Genomic DNA, 20,488 nt, shown 5'->3' with positions numbered 1-20,488 from the left:
TGTTATTCTGTAGCTAAAGACTAAAAAAGAGACCAAAGGACAAATTCAGCAATGGCTACAAAAACAGTAAATATATATCATCAGCTCAGAGCTGGCAGAGAAAGACAGCATACTCACTGTGATGATGTGATCCCATCTTCATTTTCTTCAACAAGTATTGAGCAAACAAAGTGAACAGTATGCATTTTGAAAATAAAACTGCTCATTGAATGGAGGTTTATTTTCATAAGGCAAAACAGCCTACCATATGAAAATTACAAAAGAAAAGATCCAAAGAATAAAAGCAGTCATACCATCAGACTAGAGGAAGGAAGATTCCTGTGCGAGTCAGTTTTCCATTACTGTGACAAGGCCTCTAATATAATCAACTTAAAATGAGGAAAGGCTTAATTTGAATTATGATCTCAGAACTTATCTTTTGCCTCTTCCATCAAGACAGAAAATTGTTTCAGGGAGCATGTGGTAAAGAAAAACTAATCACTTAAGAAGTGTGCAAAGCAAAGAGTGGAGAATGGAATAAGGAACCAATATCCTCTTTGAAATTATTTCCCAATAACTTAAATTCTTTTCTCTAGATCTCACTGTATAATAGGTTCCCACTTCTCAATAATTCCATATCCCATAGCAAAGAGATTTTCAGGTCATGTAATACTGATTGAAAAAAATCATTCTTGCTTTTCTCCTTTAAAGTGACATAGATGATATTGAAAAGTGGACAAAACGACATGCAAACAACCATGTGTGGTGCTCTATGGAGTGGGTGCTGGCAAAAGAATTTCATAACTTTTAGAAATAGGGAACTCCTGGATCCCTGTGGTACACCCTCCCTGAGGACCTCTTCCTTAGCTGCACTCCTGCTTCTTCCCGTCTTGATGGGAGCACTGTGTGTCCCACCTCATCAAGAGCTCCTTGGGAAAGACAGTCCTTTCCATACAGGATGAGAAAAGAATCAAAGATAATTTCCAGACATTATGACTAGCAGTCACAATAGCAGGTCAGAACTGGAGAATAGCAGTGACTTTACTCATCTCATAACCAACATCAGATTAAGGTATATTAAGATGAACTCAGTCTGTTTATTGATAATTTTATTTTTTGGTGGCAACTTTTAACTACTGAGTATAATAAATGCAAATCACTAGCATTATTTCTTTACTTAGACTCTTATATTTATAAAAATAATCTTTTGGTTATAAATCTATCCACATCTAACTTATTATTCATAATCATATATAAAATAGCAGCTTATACTCTTAATTAAAACAAATTACGACAAAGTGACTATTGAAGCCCTTTTCTTATGAGATTTAGTACCACTAAAGTAGAATATACCTGAGATATATGAAGCAAAACTGTATTTATTTGTGAAGTGTGTGAACATAAACACATACACATAGGCAGTATGGTGTAAATAGATTTCAATTATCAGCCTTATTGTTCTCTGGAGTTATGCAACGCTGTTCTCAGTGAAGTGACGCTTTGAGAACACTCACAAAGTCAGCAGAGCTGATTATTAATTAAATAAATAATTTTTAGCCTTGCCTGATTCTTTCTTTTTTAGACAGATAGGAAAGTAATAAAAAGAGGCTGAATATAGTGCTAAATAAACAAAGATAAAATTCAAGAGCAGACAGTGGGCAGAAAAGCAGATGAATCCCTTCAGTGCTGAGCATCATTCCTGTGGGACTAAGACTGAGCACTGGCAGCATCATCTCGCTGGTGATTTTGGGAAGATGGATATAGGAAATGGAAAGAAGGGTTCATAAAGCTCTACTAGTTAATTATATTCTACTAGTTATGGTATATGCAATAATTCTGATACAGAGTATTATAGTTTATATCTGCATGCCCCTTTTAGAATTTTATACATGCAGAAGCAGGACATATGAGAGAATTAGATTATGGAGATGTTAAGCTGTCTTGATGATAGAGGGCCCAGTCTCTTCAGAAATGGTAGGTCATGGGAAGTAGGAATTTGCAGGGCATTTCTCTTTCCCTCACTCTGCCCTTCATTCTCGGCCTCTGCATGCCCACGAGGCAAACAAGTATTCCACCAGCATGCCTCGGTGCATCATTTAATTGTTGGTTTCTGGTATTTTAACCAAGATGGTTGAAGATACAAACTCCTCACATGGGTTTGTGTAACCATCTAATGGGTGAAATTTTGATATCAGAGGGCCAATACTCATAGAATATAATAATGCCATATAGTCTGATATGGATTATTCGGACCCATGAACTTTGAGGATACCTTTATACATCACACCTCCTTTCTTCCAAATATATTTTCCAATAATTTATGGGCCCCTGTTTTATTCCATAAATACAACGGTATCCTATCCACAAGGAAACAGATGTCAGAAAGGAGTCTTCCATCTGCAGATCTTAGCCACCTTGTGATAATATTTGTCAACTTGTAAAATATATTTTAGTGACTCGTAGAATTAATAGAGTTAACACAAGCTTTGATAATAGGGTACACTGATAATCCATAAAAGGGGGCCACCAAATCCATATAAACCATATTATAGCAAGGCTATTCATCCCTTCCCCAGAGGACATCCCTACATCTAAGAAGGAAAATGACGAAAGCAGAGTTTAAACCAAACAACATTGGAGAGGAACAAAGAAGTAAGGATTGAATCAGCTGAGAGGAATCTTTGTTTCTTGTGCCAGTCCACTCATCTGTGTTATGAAAACTTTCAAACTTTTTAGAAACTACTATGGACTGCTCAGGTCCCCAGTGTCACAAATGTGCGGTTGGCGAAGGCTTAGATAAAAGAGACAAGTGGTATGAGTTTATGGCTTCTGACGATCAAAACCCTCTAGCAAAATGTGACATTATCTGGGGCTGAGATGAAGGTCTTCACTTTACATCTCATATTTATTTGATTTTCAAGCAAATAAAAGAGCAAAAGTGAATAACATGGGAACTGAGCAGGACCTTGGGAGTTTATTCAGTGACTTCTTCAAGTGGTGAATCATGTTAGTTAGAAAAATTGTTTTATTTTTAAGTTGACATTCACCGGGCATAAAAACTTGCAGCTGCAACCTCTAGTTAGTTGACATTGGAGCCAGATGTTCTCAGCTGTGACCTGTTCTTAGAAGCATCAGTTCATCACAGGCAACTATAGGCCTCATCGGGGACCAGTGATTCATAGGGGTATTACTACTGTGAGTCTGCTGCTATTTCCAGACAAGAAACTTAGACTTTGAACAAACTCACAAGTAAACATAGAAAGCCAATCAGCTGACTGGATATCCTATTCAGAGCTGCTTTGTAGTGCTCTCCATTGAGAAAGAAACTGGCCATTATACCTAAGGCATAGGGTCTGTTTCCTCAGGAAACTATTAGAATTCCAAGGTGATATACCAACAGATGATGAGCCCATGACAAATAGCAAAAGGACAAATACCCACAGCTTTCAAATGATATGATACTGGCACAAAAGTAGTCTTGCAGACTAAGGAAACAGATTGAAAATACAGAACTAACCCCAGGCATACTCAGTTTCAGATCATAGACACAAGGATCAAAAACGTAAAATGGAGAAAAGAGAGCCACTTTAATATGTGATGCTGACAAAACCAGTTATCTACATGAAGAAGATTGAATGTAGATTCATATTTCTCACTATGTATTAAAATAAAATCAAAATGGACCAAAACCCTTTATATTCATACAAAAATATTTGATGTTATAAAAGTTAAAAAATATAAAATTATTGAAGACATACACACATGCAACAACTTTCTGAACAAAAACTCTAAAGTGCATAAAATAACACCAAGAATAAACAAATAGGATTACAGCAAATAAAAATCTTTTACACAACAAGCAATAAACCTAAGTCAAGAGATAATCTATGGACAGAAAGAATTTTTGTAAATTACTCACCTCTAACCTAAAGAATATATACAGAATTTTTAAAAAAATTGATCTCCTCGAATAAAAGACCTCTTCAAAAATCGGCAATTGAAATAAATAGACATTTTACAACAGAAAAAAAGGACAAATTGTCAATAAGTGAAAAATGTTCAACATTTGTAGTCATCAGGGAAATGTGAGACATCTCTGCAATTCTATCTTACTTTAGAGAGAACTCAAATACATCAAGAACTCAAAAAAGTACAAAGGTTGGTGGGCTGAAGGGAAAACTTAACCATTCCATGTTGTTGATGGGAGTGCAAACTAGTACAGCCATGACTGAAAATAATACAAAGATTCTCAAAAATACTAAATGTAGGAATCCCATTCAACCAGCTATTCTCATTCTAGGTATCTTCCCCAAAGAGTTAGAAGCATTTCCATACAGTGCTATATGCATATTCACTTAACAGCACTATAGCTGATAATACCTAAAATTTGCCCTTAGCCTACATGTGCATAAAGAGATGAATGGGCAAAGAAAGCATGGGATACATAAACAAGAGGGCAATGCTCAGCCTAAAGGACAACAAATTTGAGTCATTTGTTAGAAAATGGATGCACCTTGAGCCAGTGATGCTTACTGAAGTAAAACAGACATGAAAACTTAAATACCAAGTGGTTTCTCTTTATGAGATTTCAAAAATTAAAAAAGTAAAAATAAAAGATAGATGACAGGAATCAGGGAGATAGTTCCTGGGAGGAATGAGGGTGAAGGGATTCAGAGGAGGAGAAAGGGAAGTAAAATGATTAAGGCAGAATGTGTACACATACCAACTCCAGTCATGAACTCATTCAATCTGTGTCACAAAGATGTACTAAACTGCAATGCAATCTAGAGGTAGAAGAAGTAGAGAGAAACAGGAAGTAAAAAAGGTTTTGGATACAGCATGTACTAATATCAACTCTGCACAATGAATGTATTCATTATGTGTTGCATGGAACAATAAATAAATAAAAGTTATTTCAATTTCCATTTTAGGAGAAAATATTGAAAGGAGAGCAAAAAATTTACGTATTTTATCAGTTGACAGTCCAAACTGAATTACTATATTAGAAAGTACATATTAAAACATTTAATAAGTTAAATATGATAAAATTAGCTTTTAGAATACAAAGTGTTTAGTCACATTAATAATGTGTTTGACTTTTACTAAGACCTCTAACATGCAAGTAACTGTGAATCAATGTCAATGTCTGGTTATTACAGCTATATATACTCATCAGGCATATTGGTGCATGCATGTATTCCACACATACTGGAGGCTGAGCTAGGAGAATCCTTTAGAAGAGATTGAACTAATTACAAGACTCTATTTGCTAAAATAAATAAATAAATAAACAAACAAATAAATGCCATGCTATAATAATTTCATAAAGTAGCAATCCAAAAGGTAATCCAAAAGTTTGGAAACTATACTCTTATTCAGTCTTAGGTACTGAACCACATGACCAACAACAATATACTTCATTAATTCAACAAAGAAATAGACACTCAATGAATTTCCTAAAAATTTGAAAGTTTCAGCCAAGTACAGAAAACTCATATTTGTGATAGTTTATATTTAGTGCCAGCTTAATAGGATGAGAAGTGTTATAACTTGGGCCCTGGTATAAAATCCAAGGAGGCAAGAGACCAAAAATTTAGGTGGCAAAGGCTTTATTTCCAGGTCTGGCGATCAGTCTCCGGGAGCCAATTTGGAGACTGTCCCCCAGAGGCTGAAGGGAGGACTTTAAAAAGGGGCTGGAGGAAAAGGCGGGGGGGAGAGAAACAAAGAAACCTGCAGAGCCATCAAACTTGTTGACCCAAGTCTGGAAACTGTATTGCTGTCCACTTAGCTCTGACAATCTAGGGAGTTCCTGGTGTTTTTTTAAATTACTCCCATCCTGCAGACTGACATTATCTCAGAGTGGCACGTCTGCAGCAATATTTGGAGAAGAAAGTGGAGAGTTAATTATCTCAGGACAGCTTGTCTTTGCTAGTGAGTGCGAAGGGATCACGAGTTATGAGACCCTGGAACTTAAGTTTTACAAAGACCTGATATCTAACTCATTTGATACATACAGAACAATAGGAAAGCACCGATTGGGGTTTGGGCCATAGTATTACCCGGTAATTTCTTTAAGCTAAGCAGTTCTTAAAATTGGGGCAGGCTCATTTTACGACAGATCATCACCGGGTTGTGAAGAGGTCACCAGAAACCCAATTTCTTTATGGCCTAGATAGATAGGTGAGGGGAGAGGGAGGCAATAAGGCGCCATACAGAACAGAAAACGGCGGTAATGTGTCAAGGTCAGGGTAAAGGGTTAAACTCACACGCAAATCTCTCTGCACACAAGCAGGTTACTTTAAACAAATGTAAATTAATTGCCATTCTAGTTTTCCTTAGCTCTTTAGCGGAGAATAGAGGCGCCTAGCAGTGATTAACAACCCTTGTTAGCTTGTTTTAGCACAGCTTCTGTAGTTTGTAGAGGGCAACAATGGTTAACATATCAATTAGGTGAGATTCTTGCAATTCTTTACAGGGGAGAGTGTTGCTCAACATATCAATTAGGTCACTTAACATATCAGTTAGGGAAAAAGGATAAAACAAACACATTTAGTAAGCCCCATACAGGTTTGCTATAATACACATATAACGAAGCTATTTTCTTAGAGTACAACAAGAAGCACCTAGGAGATGGAACGTGCCTACGTGTGTCTGCAAGACTGATTTCAGAGGTGGTTCATGCCAGCATAGTGAGGTAGTGAGGGAGACAGGCTCTGAATGTGTGCAGCTTCATCCCACAGGCTGGGAGCCTGCATGGAGCAAAAGTGTGAGAAACAAGCCAATCACCAGGCCAAGTGACCTCTCTCTGTGCTTTCTGTGGTAGTTTTCTCTTTCAGCCTCCCATTTCTGCCTCCCACAGGCTCAAAATTAGTGGAGCCATCTGAACATGGATTAATAGCTGAGTCAAAACCAGCTCTGAAACTTTTAAGTGGTTTTGCTCGGGTTTTCAGTCACAAAGGAAACCAACTAACAAATCAATACAGTGAATTAGAGTGATATTTCTCAAAGTGTTAATTAAACTGGGTGTGACTCGGAAATTGAGTACAGAGCAGCATGTGCACATCTCTGATTTCAAACTTCAATGCCTGAGAAAACAAAGCAAAATAAAACAAAAGAAACAAAGCAAAGTAAAACAAAATAAATCACATGAAACAAGACATTAGTACCCCAAGAGCACAAGAAGTGATACAATTTAGATATAAAGCAATCTAGATAAGAAGTATTCTTACGCACAAAAGATTATTTTTTTTACAAATTTTGAGCTATTATTAAAAAATATTCACCAAAAAAGAATTAAGATGTGTTATGCAAAGGTACTAACTCCCCATGGTCATTGTACGCATCACATACTGCAAACCTGCACTATTAAAAATAAATAGGTAAGTAAATATGTGAATAAATAAATGGCATTCAACAATTGCATAGTCAAATGTTGAAGAGACCAAGAAAGCTCATTCCATCTGCTGCTTCCCCTCCCCTTCTCCCTTCAAATCCAACTAGGTTAAGTTTTAACTTCCTAAAGGCCATAAAACAAAGGCCTGAGGTAATAGCTCCTGACATCCTGGGTCTTCCCTATCCAGAAGCCCCATCACAAATTGTGTTAATTGCATCAGATTGTATTAGATTGTACATTCTTCACAAAAATAGCTTCATTTATATCATAGTAATACCTGTAACTGTAAATGTGTGTCTTCCTTTTCCCCTGGGTAAAAGATTGATATGTTAATCAATGCTCTCTTCTGTAAAGAATTGTAAAATCTTACCCAATTGATATGCTAACCATTGTTGCCCTCTACAAATAGAACGGTAGTGGTGCTAAAGTAAGGTAATTAAGGTTGTTAATTGCTGTTAGACTTTTCTATTCAGGAGATATTAGGAACAGCTACCCACCCCCAGCTAAGAACAGAACTGAGTCCCATGACCCGGTTGACTCAGTTCTAACTCAGCTCTGTGAGAGGCCCAAAAGAAAACATCTGCAACCGTGGCTGGTTAATGTCAGGAAACTCAGAGATAAAGTCTGCTGACTATGCTAATCAAGATTGGGAAGTATGTCAGAACCAAGCCATACAGGAGCTAGGTGACCTAAAAATAAGCTGTGCAAAACAAGACAGTTAATCAATTCTGACCCACTGGTCGCCCCTCATGATCTGACCAATCACAAATGGACAAATCACCAACTGTTCTGCTCTAACTGCTATGATTGGCTTCTGTAACAACGCTTGCTTTGTGGTTTTCATCCTTAAAAACACCAGCCTTGCCTCAACTCGGGGTTCTCCGTTTCCACCTGTTTGGAGGACCCCGTGTACACAGAATAATAAAAACCCCTTTGTTTTTTACATGAGAGCGAGGCCCTTGGAGTCTTCCTTGCGACACCGGTCTAACAATGTAATGCCAGAGACAACCTTCTCATCAGTAATGTTACTGTTCTGTATAAAGGACCTGCCAGGGTAAGGTACATCTCTGTGATTTTTGTTTATATTCTATCTGTTTTAGGCAGAGCCCATATACATTAAATTAGTAAGAATTTGCAAATATCCCCACTACATGTATGATGTTAATAGTGATCGCCAAATTGGCTGGATTAAGAGACATTTATCAGCTTACTAAAGCACACCCTGCGTGTGTCTGTGAAGTGTGCCCAGGTGTGACAGGCACGTTGGCCAGTAAACTGAGGTGGAAGACCTACCTGATTCTGTGTGGCACCATCCAGTAGGCTGTAGCCTCGATGGAATGAAAAGAGGAAGGAGGAAGTCAGATATATTTACAAGCTTCTTTGTTCTTCAGTGGATGCATCTTTTGCTACTGTCATTGCTTGTTTACACCAGATTTAACTGATTTCTATGCAAATTAACATGAGAAACTTTTCAGGACAATTTTAGTCTTTCAGTCTCAACATGGCTCTGCATATTTGATCCAACAAGTTTTGCAGCTTCCAGTGTGTCAAAATGAGTAGCTAGGTAATCTTTTGTCTCTTTAGCATGCAGATGGTCGATCAGTGATGACTATCTGCCTTCGTCCTGTAAACTTATATAATAATTTATGCATATACATGTATCACAAAAAACTCATTCTGAATGTTCATGTGTCATACTTTGCATTCCCAAGGTTATTTATTTAGAGGGCTTAGATTTTTCTCATTCACTTCGGTCACTGAATACCTCAGTGCTAACAACCGCTTGAGGGGCATACAGGGTCAGTTCAATAGCCAGATTTTTAGATCTCCTTTACTTTTGGCTTACAGTAGGTAAGACACAAAGCCTCGTTGGCTGTTGTCTCATGAATCTGCTCTATTACAATGTTGCTGACACCCCTGGTCTGAATCTGTTCTTTGCATGGTCAGTGGTGAATCTCTGCTGCCCACGTTCATTCATCTGTGGAGCCCAAGATAAAACTTGGATGAAATTCCTTGCTTCCCAGAACACTGTTGTTTCCAGAATTTTATCTTTGCTCTCTGCTTGGCCTCTATGCATGTTCGCATGTTCGCCTAAAACAGAATATGTCAGGCAGTGCTAGAGCTCAGTTCTTCAATTGAGAACCACTTGTGCTCACTCTGCTAATTGTATTACAAATTTTTTGTCTCTTAATCTATTTATTGCACTCAAAACAGAGCTGCTTTCATCAGAAGGCATTAAAACACATTTCATTAAATTATCCAGAGGCAAGCAAAGGTATCCAGCTCACACAATAAAAGACAAAGATTTTGAAATGTGAAAACACTAAAAAAATAGTTTATTGCTGCAGTCATATAAATAGGGCTCAGAAAAATAATTATAGAAGACAAAAATTTCATTACTACAGATGTATAATGCAAGAAGAAGTAGTCATATTTTTACCCAAATAGCTAACAAAAATAAGCAGCAAACCCAAACCTTGTCGACACAAATTTCTGTCTGGTGTCATCACAGCAATCAAAGAGACTTGTTTATAATTCTTGTTTATAATTCTGAAAGCAAGTGTGTTCTAAAACCACAACCCTTCGGTACATGTCAATTGCCTATTTAATTTGTTTTTGGGAAAACAACAGATGGGAAGATTGGTTCCACATTTGTAAATGAAATTCTGTTGCTTGAAAAGCATCCTGTAGAATTTCCTTCTGGAGAAAACAGTGTCTAATTTGTCCTAATTTCCATACTTTTATTTGTTTTTATTATTATAACTTCTAAAAAGTAAGGAATTGAATTGTTAAATTTATTGTGCTATGATGAGTAAAATGCATCCTTTTCAAATGCATGCTTTGCTAAACTTTAATAATTGTACACACTTTTAAAGCACTAACCATAGAGCTCCAGTCCTGGAAAGTGTTAGCACAAGGTATTTATCTCCAAATTATTTTTCACTCTTACAGTCAGACTATAGGCAATTTATTTTCATGCTTCTCATGTTAGTTTGGCCCAATTTAGGATGAAATAGAAGTGAGTAATGGTGTATATACCTTTTTTGCTGGAACTTTTTAAATAAACATCTTATTCAAGAGTAATATATGTTGTTATGTGTATCAATATTTCTTTTAAAACTGGTTGGTATTTTATTCTATGGATATTCCACAATTTGTTAATTTTTTGCTCAGTTAATGTATATTTGCATTCTTTCCTGTTTTGAGTCATGAATAAATGGAATAAGTGGAATCATGATCATTGTTACTTATTTTGGTTTTATACATACATGTGAGTGGAATAGCAGAACAGTAAAGAATTTCTGTTGGAATTTTTAAGAAACTATCAAACAGTTCTCCATGTGGCTAAATTAGTTTGCATTGATAACAGGCATGAATGAGTGCATCAGCTGCTTTTACTTTATATGATTCCCCAAATATGGTGTGATCAGTCTTAATTTCATAATTCTATTGAGTTCAGAAGGCATTTCATTGTACCTTTATTTACATTTCTCTTTATGTTGGATTTCCTTTTATGGGATTTGAATAGCTTGTCCATGGGATTTTTAAATCTTCTACCAGCTTCGCATAAATTTATATCTTTTTCTTAGTATTCACTTGAAAGAAGTAGTCCTTTGTTATCTCCCTCTATAAAACTGTCTCTGTATATTTTCCTCCAATTCTGTGGTAAATGTTTTCATAGTAAGATCTTTTCATGAATTCTAATTCATAACCATTTTCCCTTTTATGTGTAGCACGGTATTTTGTTGTTTTTGCTTTATCTAAGAAATCTTTTCCTCTCTGAAGGTGAAAAAATTATCTCATTTTGTTCCAAAATTATTCTTATTTTACCTTCTCTATTTAAGTTTACAATCACTTCATTTTTTGTATAGTCTATAATAAGGGTTGAAGTACATCTTTCATAGTGTTATTCAGTTTTCATCATTTTTTGAAGATAATTTTCTTTGTGACTAAAAACCTTTGGATTTTGTTGTTGAAAATGAGCTGAATGTGAACTGAGGAGACATGTTCATTGATCAATTAGTATAAGAAAACCACGCTGATGTATTTCCTGTAACAGTCCAATCTGTAAAATAGGGGAAAATTTTAGATTTTGATACAGTTTTGTTTACTAATTTCCCAGTTTTCTGCACCATGCCTTTGGTCTTATACCTAAGAGAGCAGCCAAATCTAACTTCAAAGAAATTTTCTCCTTTATTTTCTTCTAAAAGTTTTATGAATTCTAGGTATCACATTTAACTTTAATATCAATTTAGACTTAATTTTATATATGGTATTAAATATGAGCCTAAGTTCATCTTTATACATTTGGAAATTCACATTTCATAGTATCATTCACATAGAAAAAATTGTTCATTGAATCGTGAATAGCAGCTTTGTCAATATCAATTGAACAATAATACAAATTTTCTAGTTTTACGTTTGTTTCATTGATCTATATGTCTTTTTTATTTCTTTCTTTTTTTTTTTTTTTTTTTTTGAGGTACTAGGGACTGAACCCAAGGACTTAGCACTGACCTACACCACCAATCTTTTCGTATTTCTATCTCAGAATAATATCTCACTGAAATGTTAACTTGACCAGACTGGGCTTAAGTCTCTGATCTTCCCACCTCAGTCTTTGAGAGTGCAGAGACTACACTTGTGCACCAACACACCTAGGTCTCACTATTTTAATATTTGTAGCATATCATCTTAATTAGGATAGCTTTGTAATAACTTTTGAAGTCAGAAGACATAATGCTCCAACTTGATTCTCCTGTAAAAAATAATTTTGCCTCTTATTCATTTTGCATTTTCATATATTTTTGGAAATAATTTTTTGCTTTCTTCAAACAAACAAACAAACATTTCTACTTAGACTTGACATTTACTATTTAACCTGACCCTTCACCTAGAAAAATTTTATTGTGTTGGATTTCTGTTCATTTCATCTTTCTACTTTCTACAGTTTTTTTACTTAAAACATAATTTTAGCCAATCCTAGTTACTGTAGAAAGTTCTTTTTATCTTTTATATTTTCTGCATTTCTTTAAAATATTTCTTATTTATTTACTTACTGTTTTTTCCTCCTTTGGTTTGGTGCGTACTGTGTAACCTTTTACATACAATTGAGCTGCATCCTGAACCCCTAATCTATATTTTAAAGTATAAATGACACAGACTCAAATGAATAATTTATGATCCATTTTCTTGCTGTATACTACAAAGGAAAAATTCAAAACACTTCACACAGTCAGTGTGTGTCCTTTCCAAAGGTTACCCAAAGCAGCTATTACTTTCCTCTGCTTTTCTTTTTTCCTGATTACACTGAAGCAGAGCACAGTTGTGAAACTGAGTCCAAAATCAGATCTGCATGAAACAGGGAATCTGATTTTCTGTTCTGGCAGCCAGACTCCCAGATCTTTTACTATAAAGAGATATATTATCAAAACTTCAAAGCAATTAAATATACATTATATTAATTTTAGTATTCATTGATCTTAAAAAATTAAAATATTAAAATTGAATTAACTAATGAAAAACAAATCTTAGTGTTTGTGGTTTTTTTTTTTTTTTTTTTTTTTGTCTTTTTCCTTTTTATCGGTACCAGGGATTGAACTCACAACTGCCTGTTGTAAGGCAGGCACTTACGCCGCTGAGCTAAATCTCCAGCCCCAACAAATCTTAGTGTTAAAATATGGCATATTCTTGACTCTACAAAGGAAAATACATGTTCTCTAAGGTGACCACAAAATCAAAGAAAACTATTGACTATTTAGTGAAATAATTAATATTTAAATATTATCAGAACTATAGAGAGTAATCTTAACAAAGGTGTGAGAATGAGACCTATGCTTGAAAAATGATAATAAATTGAAAGAACTTAAATGGAAAAGCTCTGTTTATACAGCTTCCTGGCCTTCCCAAGTGATGTTTTCCACTTGGATATTATGCAGCAATAATTTCTTTTGTTCCGGGGATATATATGCACCTGTGTGTGTGTGTATTTAAATGTTTATTAGAATAAAGTCATTCATAGGTATTAGTTATTTACCACGATTTATGGCATACTGCCAGCCTGAATTTCCCAAGAAAACATTGCTGCCTTTGATAGGAAAACACTGGATACTTTCAACATACAGCTCGCATTAATAAGATAAATTGACAGTTTTAATGATTCTAAATATGATGAAGTTTTATCAAACCATTTTTAATACTTATGTTTTGACTTGTAACTTTACTAAGAGGTAACTACATTGATGAGCACAAATTATAGAGAGATAAAACTAGAAAAAATTGCCTAAGGGAGAAATAAAGTATGTTTCTATATGCGTGCTAGAGAATAAGAGAGCAGCTTTCACTGAACATCAGTTATGATCTATGCAAGCCTGAGACAGGCAGCAGGAATAAGACCTAATATGAATTGTGTGGCAGAACACTGTTTTCCATAAAGTCAGCATTGAATTCATTTGGCAGTGTACTCTGGTGTCTCCTGCTTGATGTCAGTCACAAAATTTGAAAAAGACAAATGTAACTGCCTGTCTAAATGTTGAACATACACAAAATTCAAAACGAATTTTGGAGGAATCACAAACGGTGATGCTAGGTATGTATTTTTTGTTATTCGTTTAGTCATGGCAAGTATTCTACAGTCCATTTTGACCATCATTGTAACTGCAGTGTTTATTGTTGGAAATTTTGAAAATGTCTTCATAGCTCTGGTGAATTGCTCTGACTGGGTGACCAGACAAAGGATCTATGCAGTTGATGGAATTGTCACTGCTCTGGCTGTGTCCAAGATTGGTTTGGTTTGGATAGGTTGATTTTCAAATCTGTTTAATCCAGTTGTAAGTAGTGGAATTATTTCTCGTGTTCTCTGGACAATAGTCTATCCTTTTAGTACCTGGATTGCAACTAGCCTCAGCATATTTTATTTGCTCAAAATAGCCAATTTCTCCAGTCATATATTTCTTCAGCTAAAGAAGAAAGTTACAAGTGTTCTTGTGTCGACGATGTTGGTGTGTTTGATATTACTTCTTTATACACTTGTGGTCATTTCTATAAATGAGACAACAAGGCTTAAAGAGCATGAAGGAAATGTGACTTGGAAGACAGAGCTGGGGACCACTGTCTACCTTTCTTTCCTGAGTGGAGCTACTGTAGTGCACTTAATACCCTTCATAACATCCGTTGTTCGTTTTCTGTTGTTAACTTATTGCTTTTATAGACATCTTAGTCATATGCGTCAGCACAGCAAAGGCTCCCAAGATCCCAACATCCAGGTCCATGTGAAGTCTTTAATAACTGTTGTCTCCTATCTTTTGTTATTTGCCATGTACTCTCTGTCTGCAATCATATCTCTTTGGAGTTTTAATTGGTTTCAGAATGAAACAGTTTACTCACTTTCTGAGATTGTTGGAATCTGTATCCTTCAAGCCATTCGTGTGTACTGATTTGGGAAAACAGGAAACTGAAAAAGACATTTATGTTGGGTGTTTTGGAGGCAAAGTACTTGTTAAAAGAAAAGAAGCCTGCAAATCCTTATCAATAAGAGTGATGCTGTGTGACTTCCAGCAGAATTCAAAGTCTGTGACATTTTGTGTTTCTTGTTACTTTTTCCACAGTGATTTTCATAATTTCTAAGGATCTTTCTAATAAATTTGTTACCTAAATTTATTAAATTAGAGAACCTATATATTTTTACATTAGAGTACATGCATGTATAACATAAGAAAACTGTCAAAAATACATTCTTGAGTATTTTTATACAAAGGAACTAAATTATATAAACTAAGGTCGGAAGTTTGTCAGAATTATAAAAGCAGATGTATTCTGTACACACATTCTATGGTATCTTCTATTTGAGAAAGTAATGTATATATTTATGCCTTATACAGTGATATTAGCTTGTCTCAGAAATCTTATTTTCTGTTATTTTTATTATATGTATTTGTGTTTAGATTTCATTGTTTGAACTAATTCTTTCAGATGTTAAGAATGTTGAACTGTAAATTACATATCAAAGATATGTTTGCAGTAGATTTTATTTCTTAAAAACTTTTTTGTTTCATAGTGTTTAAAGTTGTGATTACAAAATATGCATCCAATGAAATTCTAGAACAGCAAACATTTATAGTAAAGTTAGTATGAAATTCACAGAAAGAGTACGGAAAAGTATAACAAAACAAGTATGTGAAATGCTTACAAAAAGATCACATGTCAATAAGGTATGAAGAATGCAGTACCATGTTCATGACCTAACATTAGTGCAGTAAACTCATTTTTTCACTTCTTGAAGTAAAAATGATCCTTTTAAAATTGAGACCTTATTTTAATTACTTCATTTTTCTTCTGAACTAGAACTCTTGATTGCCAATTATTTCTTTCCTTTTCTATTCTTAAAATTTCTTCAAAAATTACCATAGGATGACTGCAAGTTTCTTGTCTTAAAGATTTTCTCACTATAAAATAATATGTAAATCATTATATATAATTCAATGAACCTTTTCAGTCATTAAAACGTGAAATTGTAGGAAACGTATTAAAGAACTGGTTTCATGTAATATTGTACAATGTGGAAAAGAGAGAAAAACTATCAACATAATAATTAAAGGAAAGTTATATTTTATGAAGAAAGTGTATCACCTGGTTCAACAAATGAATATAGCCTTGATATTGTTATATGAGGATTTCAAATGCAGACCATATGGAACACCAAAATTAGAGGCATTATCAGTAGTGTACTATTTGTAAAATAACATGTAAAATCTGCTAAATTTAGATATATTTTTTGTCATTTTGAGATAGGGTCTCACTATGCAATTCAGGCTATCCTTGGGTTCACTTTGTAGCCCAAGCTGGTCTTGAACTCACAATGATTCTCATAACTCAGTCTCCTGAGTACTGGAATTGCAGGTGTATGCCATGGTGCCTGGCTTAAATTAAGATACGTTTTTATGGATAAATGATTACGATATGTTCTAGTTGCCCATTTGTCACATTTAAAATATTATCTTAGTTCTCATATTACAATCTGTTTCTTTTCTTTGATTTTCTTCTTTTCTTTTCCTTTCCTTTCCTTTTCTTTTCTTTTCTTTTCCTTTCTTCTCTTCTTTTCTCCCCTCCCTTCCCCTCCTCTTCTCTCCTCTTTTCTCCTCTCCTCTCCTCTCCTCTCCTCTCCTCTCCTCTTCTCTTTCTCTCTCTCTCTCTCTCTCTCTGACTATAGAGTCCAGGACAGAGTTTTCAACATGCTAGGATGCATTTACCTAGTGAGGCATGCTTTTGAACCATCCAGGTTCATTCCTAAAAATATTAGTTTGATGTAGTTTTTTTCTATTACCCTTTAGAGATAAACATTTTATTGCTACATTGTAAGCTATGACAATATTTAGGGAATAAAAAATATAAGGTTCACTTAATGTTTTACCTTGAGCTAGATTTGATGACACAGGCTTCTACTGAATGACGCTGCCATTTAGTAATTGATTGCATATTCAAGTTGCACCTGGAAAAATAGCAGGTAGTGAGACACCATCTAAACAAAGAAAAAGGCTGAGAATGTAGCTCAGTGTTTGCATCTCCCTAGTTTTTATCTGCAGTAGCAAAAATATTACAATTATCCATACATAAAATAATTTCCTAACCTGGAATAAATGCCTAAAGTTTCAGATGTTGAAAAGACATTTTAAAAAATTCTTTAGAATACTTAGTCTCCCTTTTTCTAATTTCCCTATTTATATTATTAGTTTCAAAAATCAGTAAATCCTACAATACACTTATCTTTACTATGAATAGTCACACTCAACATGGAAATACATTTTTTATGACTGTGTGATCATAAGGTAACATCTAAAATTTAAAAATTTTATTGTTCAAGAATATCAAATAATGGCTATGATAATCTTTTGAATATTACAATACAGAATTCATGATTTTATTATACTTTGTGCATTATATGCTTGTATTTTGTTAGTGTACAAACCATGGATATTGTCATAGGAAAAAAATTTATGTATTATAATGTATCAATGTCCAATATATAATAAAAGGGACACTTCCTTATGTCACTATGTTATTATATTGATTACATGAAAGAAATAAAAAATAAAAACTTACATAAATTTAAGAAATAGGTGAAAGTTTAAAATAAATAAACTTTGAGAGGTGAAATAAAAGAGAAGGAGAGTATAGCCATGTGTTCTGTATTTCATGTTGTTAAATTTTCCATAACAGAAAAATCCTGTAAAGATTTAGAAATTAAGAAATTTTTGTGCATTGTATATAGTCATAAAGAAAGTACTTCTAAACTGTTGTTTGGAATAGACTTTCTTCTACCCTTATGTAATTTATCTATTTTTAACTGAAAAATTATGGTTGAGTATATTATCTATGACACATTTGAAGATATTTTAATGAGAAACAGATGCTCTTTAAACATTAGATATATATGTAAAAGAATATTCAGTTTTGGTCTTTGTATGAAATGTTCTTGCTTTTTTATTGTTTGTTACCCAATTAATATAAATAAAAATATTTACAGTAGTATCTTTGTTTTTGGCTAGCTAATTTGGAAGCCAGCTGCTTTACCTAAAGTATCATAGTATGTTAGTTACTTTTCTGTCTCATTGTTGACACAGAGTGCCTGATGCCCAAAGTTAGGTAAGGGAAGGTTTAGTTCTTCCAAGTTGGAGGTTTCAGTCCATACTTAGTTGGCTCCAAGGCAAAATGACATGATTGAGGGCAGTGGTTTGTTGCTACCACAAACAGCAAGCTCAATCTGCAGAAGAGAAAGACACACTTTCTTCCTGCTGTTACACTGTATGTTGGCTCCCCCCTTGTCAGGTGTAGCACTCACATCCCAGTCCACAATGACCCAATCACAAATACTAGATTTGGCCACCTCCATGATTTCATGACACTTGAGGGGGCACCTGACATAAAGCATAACACATGGCAACTTTGTGTTTCAGCATTTTTTTTTTTACTTTTTAGATAGAAAATAGTATCATCTTCATATATTAGTGATAGTGATAGTTTACTCTTTATTTCCATTCATAATATTTTAATGTAGTTATATAATGAAATGGCTTAAAACTCCAAAGCCTTAAGAAACAATGATAATAACTGACCTATCTTTATGCAGAGATGGTACCATTTCTCTTTTCCAGAAGGAAGTCATTTTTGCACAAATAGATAAGCCAAAAAAGGTAAGAAAAGTATATTTTACTCCATGTGAACTTCGTTTAATGCTATCATCATAGGCAAAGTAAACATTTCAGAAGTGCAAAGCATCTATCTCCAAAAGTATAAAAGCAGCATGTGTCAAGATTTATTTAACTTATTAACTAAGGGAGAAAGCAAGAGGTAGTAAGTGTTGTTCCATACATCTGGAAACATCTTGTAGAATTTTCATGGGAGCGGCTCTAACATTTTGTTTGTTTGAAATGTCAACTTTACCTTCATTTTTGAAGCTTTGTTTATAGTGTTTACTTTTAACATTAAATTTACTGAGTTATAATTGACATACGGTTATAGGTACAGTCTAAATGCATTAAGTAGACTTAAATACGTAGTCTAATGAGTTCTTAGAACTTTATACAGACTTGAAGCAACAGTGATTATTGACAAAGAAAAATTTTATTCCCTTCTAATATTAATTTTTACCTTTTCTGCAGTTAGATTCCATTTAACTGATTGTGTGTTTTCTACCTTTGTTTTGCCTGATTTAGGACTTAACATAAATGGAACTATGTTCTATGTATTCTTTCTTTTACTATAATTTTTCAATCAGTATAACTTTTCCAAGAGTAATTCATATTGTTATATGTATGAATAGCTGATTTCTTTTACTGCTGAGTGTTTATTTCATTCTATGAACATACCACAATTTGTTCTTTCAGTTCTTGGTGGAAATATATTTATATTATTTCCATTTTTGGATTCTAATGAATAAACATAGTTATGCAAATTGTTTTGTGGGCATTGTGATTCATCCTAAATAAATATATGAGTGTGATAGATTAATAAGGAATATGCATATATAATTTGAAAATAAATTATCAAACACTCCTTTGTCACGTCAAAATCATTATGCATTATAATCTACTTGAAACAGGTGAGAGAGTGGACTTAAAACACAAAGCACACGCAATAACTTAGCAAGACAGCTTATGCTCCATTCAGTATAAAATTAAATGAAAATAATTTTATATGATATCTGCATACACTGACTGCTGTGTATGATTTACATATACTCTTACCACTGTCATAAATATCTTAGAAAACTTAAAATTTCTTAAATATAAAAATCAAAATTCTAAATTCTATTACTTTTTTAACCTAGATTTTTGCTGTGGTGATGAACAGCCACATTTGTATGTGAATATGGGGCGGAGCATCTGTCTTCAGGGGTTATCACTAAGGCTGCCTGCTGATATCTGCATGCATTGGGTGATAAGTGCTTAACACTGTAGATCCTCCATCTTTCCACATGAAAAATATTACTGCACATATGTGAGTCAAAAAAAATTGACACACACAGTTGACATGGCAACAAGTGTTGCAACATCATCTATCGGTGACTACATAACAAAGTCCACATTTTATTTTACAGAGAAAATGATTCTCAACGAAATATTTCAAAAGCCCTTCAGAAAAGATGTTTAAATGCTTTCAAGAATTAAGTGAAGTAAAAAAAAAAAGAATTAAGTGAGGTCATGAACTACAGTAGAAGAAAATCTTCCTACACAGTCCTAACAATTTCAAGAGGTTTCTCTGTGATTTCAAACCACTAATAGAGAATTTTTCACTGATTCCAATATAGAAGATTCTTTTTCATTGAAGATTTAACACCACCGAACACAGGACAGAGATCCATGTTTCCCTCTTTTATCACACCTTTAAACTTAACTCACTCTACATTTTTTTCCTATATCAAAAATTCATTTAATTTATGTTTCCCTTCCTTTTTGCCAATCAGAACTGTTGACACATAAACACAACGAACTTTACCTTAATTATATGTTAACCATGCATAAATTACTCTGATTTACTATTTCTATGATAACCTGCTTGTTTCTACTCAGGAATATAAAACTTATTGATGAAAGAAAGTGTAAAAACCATTCATTTCCA

This window comes from Cavia porcellus, unplaced genomic scaffold (genome assembly GCF_034190915.1).
Source record: "Cavia porcellus strain 051 isolate PalLab524CR breed Dunkin Hartley unplaced genomic scaffold, mCavPor4.1 scaffold_27, whole genome shotgun sequence".
Classification (NCBI taxonomy): domain Eukaryota; kingdom Metazoa; phylum Chordata; class Mammalia; order Rodentia; family Caviidae; genus Cavia; species Cavia porcellus.
Note: the sequence above shows the minus strand (reverse complement) of the source record.